The sequence below is a fragment of the Amaranthus tricolor genome, chromosome 1, assembly GCF_026212465.1.
Source record: "Amaranthus tricolor cultivar Red isolate AtriRed21 chromosome 1, ASM2621246v1, whole genome shotgun sequence".
Lineage (NCBI taxonomy): Eukaryota > Viridiplantae > Streptophyta > Magnoliopsida > Caryophyllales > Amaranthaceae > Amaranthus > Amaranthus tricolor.
Genome location: NC_080047.1, coordinates 20885191 through 20893532, shown reverse-complemented (window position 1 = coordinate 20893532; position 8342 = coordinate 20885191).

Here is an 8342-nt window from a genome sequence, read left to right as displayed (position 1 = left end):
GAACGATGAAGAATGAACAAGGATCAATGATCAATCAACCATGAACGATGAAGAATGAACAAGGATCAATGCTCAATAAAGAATGAACGATGAAGAATGAAAAAGGATCAATGCTCAATGAAGAATGAACGATGAAGAATGAACAAGGTTCAATGATCAATCAAGAATGAACGATGAAGAATGAACAAGGATCAGCGACCAATGAAGAATGAACGATGAAGAATGAACAAAGATCAATGATAAATGAAGAATAAACGATGAAGAATCAACAAAGATCAATGACCAATGAATAATGAACGATGAAGAATGAACATGTATAAGTGATAAATGAACAATAAACGATGAGCAATGAACAAGGATCAATGATCAATGAAGAATGAACGATAAAGAATGAACAAGGATCATTGATAAATGAAGAATGAACGATAAAGAATTAATAAGGATCAATTATCAATGCATAATGAACAAGGATCAATGATCAATGAACAATGAACGATAAACTATGAACAAGCATCAATGATCATTGAAGAATGAACGATGAAGATTGAACAACGATCAATGATCAATGAAGAATGAACGACGAAGAATGAACAAGGATCAATGATCAATAAAGAATGAACGATTAATAATGAACTAGGATCAATGATCATTGAAGAATGAACGAAGAAGAATGAACAAGGATCAATGATCAATCAACCATGAACGATGAAGAATGAACAAGGATCAATGCTCAATAAAGAATGAACGATGAAGAATGAACAAGGATCAATGCTCAATAAAGAATGAACGATGAAGAATGAACAAGGTTCAATGATCAATCAAGAATGAACGATGAAGAATGAACAAGGATCAGCGATCAATGAAGAATGAACGATGAAGAATGAACAAAGATCAATGATAAATGAAGCATAAACGATGAAGAATCAACAAAGATCAATGACCAATGAATAATGAACGATGAAGAATGAACATGTATAATTGATAAATGAACAATAAACGATGACCAATGAACAAGGATCAATGATCAATGAAGAATGAACGATAAAGAATGAACAAGGATCATTGATGAATGAAGAATGAACGATAAAGAATTAATAAGGATCAATGATGAATGAACAATGAACGATAAACTATGAATAAGCATCAATATCATTGAAGAATGAACGATGAAGATTGAACAACGATCAATGATCCATGAAGAATGAACGACGAAGAATGAACAAGGATCAATGATCAACAAAGAATGAACGATTAATACTGAACGAGGATCAATGATCATTGAAGAATGAACGAAGAAGAATGAACAAGGATCAATGATCATTGAATAGTGAACGATGAAGAATAAACAAGGATCAATGATCACTAAAGAATGAAAGATGAAGAATGAACAAGGATCAATGATCAATGAAGAATGAATTATGAAGAATGAACAAGGATCAATGTTCAATAAAGAATGATTGATAAAGAACGAACAAGGATCAATCATCATTGAAGAATGAACGGTGAAGAATGAACAAGGACCAATGATCAATAAAGAATGAACGATGAAGAATGAAGAAGGATCAATGATCAATGAAGCATGAACGATGAAGACTGAACAAGGATCAATGATCAATAAAGAATGAACGATGAAGAATGAACAAGGATAAATGATCAATGAAGCATGAACGATGAAGAATGATCAAGGATCAATGCTCAACAAAGAATGAAAGATGAAGAATGAACAAGGATCAATGATCAATCAAGAATGAACGATGAAGAATGAACATGTATAATTAATAAATGAACAATAAACGATGAGCAATGAACAAGGATCAATGATCAATGAAGAATGAACGATAAAGAATGAATAAGGATCATTGATAAAAGAATAATGAACGATAAAGAATTTAGAAGGATCAATAATCGATGCATAATGAACAAGGATCAATGATCAATGAATAGTGAACGATAAACTATGAACAAGCATCAATGATCATTGAAGAATGAACGATGAAGATTGAACAACGAACAATGATCAATGAAGAATGAACGACGAAGAATGAACAAGGATCAATGATCAATAAAGAATGAACGATTAAGAATGAACAAGGATAATTGATCATTGAAGAATGAACGAAGAAGAATGAACAAGGATAAATGATCATTGAAGAGAGAACGATGAAGAATACACAAGGATCAAGGATCATTGAAGAATGAAAGATGAAGAATGAACAACGATCAATGATTAATGAAGAATGAACGATGAAGAATGAACAAGGATCAATGTTCAATAAATAATGATTGATAAAGAATGAACAAGCATCAATCATTATTGAAGAATGAACGATGATGAATGAACAAGGATCAATGATCAATAAAGAATGAACAATGAAGAATGAATAAGGATCAATGGTCAATGAAGCATGAACGATGAAGACTGAACAAGGATAATTGATCAATAAAGAATAAACGATAAAGAATGAACAAGGATCAATGATCAATGAAGCATGAACGATGAAGAATGAACAAGGATCAATGCTCAATAAAGAATGAACGATGAAGAATGAACAAGGATCAATGATCAATCAAGAATGAACGATGAAGAATGAACAAGGTTCAACGATCAATGAAGAATGTACGATGAAGAATGAACAAGGATCAATGATCAATGAAGAATAAACGATGAAGAATCAACAAAGATCAATGATCAATGAATAATGTACGATGAAGAATGAACATGCATAATTGATAAATGAACAATAAACGATGAGCAATGAACAAGGATCATTGATTAATAAGGAATTAAAGATGAAGAATGAACAAGGATTATTGATCAAAGAAGAACGAACGATGAAGAATGAATTAGGATCAATGATCAATGAACAATGAGCGATGAAGAATGAACAAGGATCAATGATCAATGAAGAATGAACGATGAACAATGAACACGATTAAATGATCAATGAACAATGAACGATAAACTATGAACAAGCATCAATGATCATTAAAGATTAAACGATGAAGAATTAAAGAGAATCAATGATCAATGAAGAATGAACGATGAAAAATCAACAAGGATCAATGATAATTAAAGAATAAACGATGAAGAATCATCATAGATCAATGATCAATGAATAATGAACGATGAAGAATGAACTTGGATAATTGATAAATGAATAATAAACGATGAGCAATGAACAAGGATCAATGATCAATGAAGAATGAATGATGAAGAATGAACAAGGATCAATGATCAATAAAGAATGAACGATGAAGAATGAACAAGGATCAATGATCAATCAACCATGAACGATGAAGAATGAACAAGGATCAATGCTCAATAAAGAATGAACGATGAAGAATGAACAAGGATCAATGCTCAATGAAGAATGAATGATGAAGAATTAACAAGGTTCAATGATCAATCAAGAATGAACGATGAAGAATGAACAAGGATCAGCGACCAATGAAGAATGAACGATGAAGAATGAACAAAGATCAATGATAAATGAAGAATAAACGATGAAGAATCAACAAAGATCAATGACCAATGAATAATGAACGATGAAGAATGAACATGTATAAGTGATAAATGAACAATAAACGATGAGCAATGAACAAGGATCAATGATCAATGAAGAATGAACGATAAAGAATGAACAAGGATCATTGATAAATGAAGAATGAACGATAAAGAATTAATAAGGATCAATTATCATTGCATAATGAACAAGGATCAATGATCAATGAACAATGAACGATAAACTATGAACAAGCATCAATGATCATTGAAGAATAAACGATGAAGATTGAACAACGATCAATGATCAATGAAGAATGAACGACGAAGAATGAACAAGGATCAATGATCAACAAAGAATGAACGATTAATAATGAACTAGGATCAATGATCATTGAAGAATGAACGAAGAAGAATGAACAAGGATCAATGATCAATCAACCATGAACGATGAAGAATGAACAAGGATCAATGCTCAATAAAGAATGAACGATGAAGAATGAACAAGGATCAATGCTCAATAAAGAATGAACGATGAAGAATGAACAAGGTTCAACGATCAATGAAGAATGTACGATAAAGAATGAACAAGGATCAATGATCAATGAAGAATAAACGATGAAGAATCAACAAAGATCAATGATCAATGAATAATGTACGATGAAGAATGAACATGCATAATTGATAAATGAACAATAAACGATGAGCAATGAACAAGGATCATTGATTAATAAGGAATTAAAGATGAAGAATGAACAAGGATTATTGATCAAAGAAGAACGAACGATGAAGAATGAATTAGGATCAATGATCAATGAACAATGAGCGATGAAGAATGAACAAGGATCAATGATCAATGAAGAATGAACGATGAACAATGAACACGATTAAATGATCAATGAACAATGAACGATAAACTATGAACAAGCATCAATGATCATTAAAGATTAAACGATGAAGAATTAAAGAGAATCAATGATCAATGAAGAATGAACGATGAAAAATCAACAAGGATCAATGATAATTAAAGAATAAACGATGAAGAATCATCATAGATCAATGATCAATGAATAATGAACGATGAAGAATGAACTTGGATAATTGATAAATGAATAATAAACGATGAGCAATGAACAAGGATCAATGATCAATGAAGAATGAATGATGAAGAATGAACAAGGATCAATGATCAATAAAGAATGAACGATGAAGAATGAACAAGGATCAATGATCAATCAACCATGAACGATGAAGAATGAACAAGGATCAATGCTCAATAAAGAATGAACGATGAAGAATGAACAAGGATCAATACTCAATGAAGAATGAATGATGAAGAATTAACAAGGTTCAATGATCAATCAAGAATGAACGATGAAGAATGAACAAGGATCAGCGACCAATGAAGAATGAACGATGAAGAATGAACAAAGATCAATGATAAATGAAGAATAAACGATGAAGAATCAACAAAGATCAATGACCAATGAATAATGAACGATGAAGAATGAACATGTATAAGTGATAAATGAACAATAAACGATGAGCAATGAACAAGGATCAATGATCAATGAAGAATGAACGATAAAGAATGAACAAGGATCATTGATAAATGAAGAATGAACGATAAAGAATTAATAAGGATCAATTATCATTGCATAATGAACAAGGATCAATGATCAATGAACAATGAACGATAAACTATGAACAAGCATCAATGATCATTGAAGAATGAACGATGAAGATTGAACAACGATCAATGATCAATGAAGAATGAACGACGAAGAATGAACAAGGATCAATGATCAACAAAGAATGAACGATTAATAATGAACTAAGATCAATGATCATTGAAGAATGAACGAAGAAGAATGAACAAGGATCAATGATCAATCAACCATGAACGATGAAGAATGAACAAGGATCAATGCTCAATAAAGAATGAACGATGAAGAATGAACAAGGATCAATGCTCAATAAAGAATGAACGATGAAGAATGAACAAGGTTCAACGATCAATGAAGAATGTACGATAAAGAATGAACAAGGATCAATGATCAATGAAGAATAAACGATGAAGAATCAACAAAGATCAATGATCAATGAATAATGTACGATGAAGAATGAACATGCATAATTGATAAATGAACAATAAACGATGAGCAATGAACAAGGATCATTGATTAATAAGGAATTAAAGATGAAGAATGAACAAGGATTATTGATCAAAGAAGAACGAACGATGAAGAATGAATTAGGATCAATGATCAATGAACAATGAGCGATGAAGAATGAACAAGGATCAATGATCAATGAAGAATGAACGATGAACAATGAACACGATTAAATGATCAATGAACAATGAACGATAAACTATGAACAAGCATCAATGATCATTAAAGATTAAACGATGAAGAATTAAAGAGAATCAATGATCAATGAAGAATGAACGATGAAAAATCAACAAGGATCAATGATAATTAAAGAATAAACGATGAAGAATCATCATAGATCAATGATCAATGAATAATGAACGATGAAGAATGAACTTGGATAATTGATAAATGAATAATAAACGATGAGCAATGAACAAGGATCAATGATCAATGAAGAATGAATGATGAAGAATGAACAAGGATCAATGATCAATAAAGAATGAACGATGAAGAATGAACAAGGATCAATGATCAATCAACCATGAACGATGAAGAATGAACAAGGATCAATGCTCAATAAAGAATGAACGATGAAGAATGAACAAGGATCAATACTCAATGAAGAATGAATGATGAAGAATTAACAAGGTTCAATGATCAATCAAGAATGAACGATGAAGAATGAACAAGGATCAGCGACCAATGAAGAATGAACGATGAAGAATGAACAAAGATCAATGATAAATGAAGAATAAACGATGAAGAATCAACAAAGATCAATGACCAATGAATAATGAACGATGAAGAATGAACATGTATAAGTGATAAATGAACAATAAACGATGAGCAATGAACAAGGATCAATGATCAATGAAGAATGAACGATAAAGAATGAACAAGGATCATTGATAAATGAAGAATGAACGATAAAGAATTAATAAGGATCAATTATCATTGCATAATGAACAAGGATCAATGATCAATGAACAATGAACGATAAACTATGAACAAGCATCAATGATCATTGAAGAATGAACGATGAAGATTGAACAACGATCAATGATCAATGAAGAATGAACGACGAAGAATGAACAAGGATCAATGATCAACAAAGAATGAACGATTAATAATGAACTAGGATCAATGATCATTGAAGAATGAACGAAGAAGAATGAACAAGGATCAATGATCAATCAACCATGAACGATGAAGAATGAACAAGGATCAATGCTCAATAAAGAATGAACGATGAAGAATGAACAAGGATCAATGCTCAATAAAGAATGAACGATGAAGAATGAACAAGGTTCAACGATCAATGAAGAATGTACGATGAAGAATGAACAAGGATCAATGATCAATGAAGAATAAACGATGAAGAATCAACAAAGATCAATGATCAATGAATAATGAACGATGAAGAATGAACATGCATAATTGATAAATGAACAATAAACGATGAGCAATGAACAAGGATCATTGATTAATAAGGAATTAAAGATGAAGAATGAACAAGGATTATTGATCAAAGAAGAACGAACGATGAAGAATGAATTAGGATCAATGATCAATGAACAATGAGCGATGAAGAATGAACAAGGATCAATGATCAATGAAGAATGAACGATGAACAATGAACACGATTAAATGATCAATGAACAATGAACGATAAACTATGAACAAGCATCAATGATCATTAAAGATTAAACGATGAAGAATTAAAGAGAATCAATGATCAATGAAGAATGAACGATGAAAAATCAACAAGGATCAATGATAATTAAAGAATAAACGATGAAGAATCATCATAGATCAATGATCAATGAATAATGAACGATGAAGAATGAACTTGGATAATTGATAAATGAATAATAAACGATGAGCAATGAACAAGGATCAATGATCAATGAAGAATGAATGATGAAGAATGAACAAGGATCAATGATCAATAAAGAATGAACGATGAAGAATGAACAAGGATCAATGATCAATCAACCATGAACGATGAAGAATGAACAAGGATCAATGCTCAATAAAGAATGAACGATGAAGAATGAACAAGGATCAATGCTCAATGAAGAATGAATGATGAAGAATTAACAAGGTTCAATGATCAATCAAGAATGAACGATGAAGAATGAACAAGGATCAGCGACCAATGAAGAATGAACAAAGATCAATGATAAATGAAGAATAAACGATGAAGAATCAACAAAGATCAATGACCAATGAATAATGAACGATGAAGAATGAACATGTATAAGTGATAAATGATCAATAAACGATGAGCAATGAACAAGGATCAATGATCAATGAAGAATGAACGATAAAGAATGAACAAGGATCATTGATAAATGAAGAATGAACGATAAAGAATTAATAAGGATCAATTATCATTGCATAATGAACAAGGATCAATGATCAATGAACAATGAACGATAAACTATGAACAAGCATCAATGATCATTGAAGAATGAACGATGAAGATTGAACAACGATCAATGATCAATGAAGAATGAACGACGAAGAATGAACAAGGATCAATGATCAACAAAGAATGAACGATTAATAATGAACTAGGATCAATGATCATTGAAGAATGAACGAAGAAGAATGAACAAGGATCAATGATCAATCAACCATGAACGATGAAGAATGAACAAGGATCAATGCTCAATAAAGAA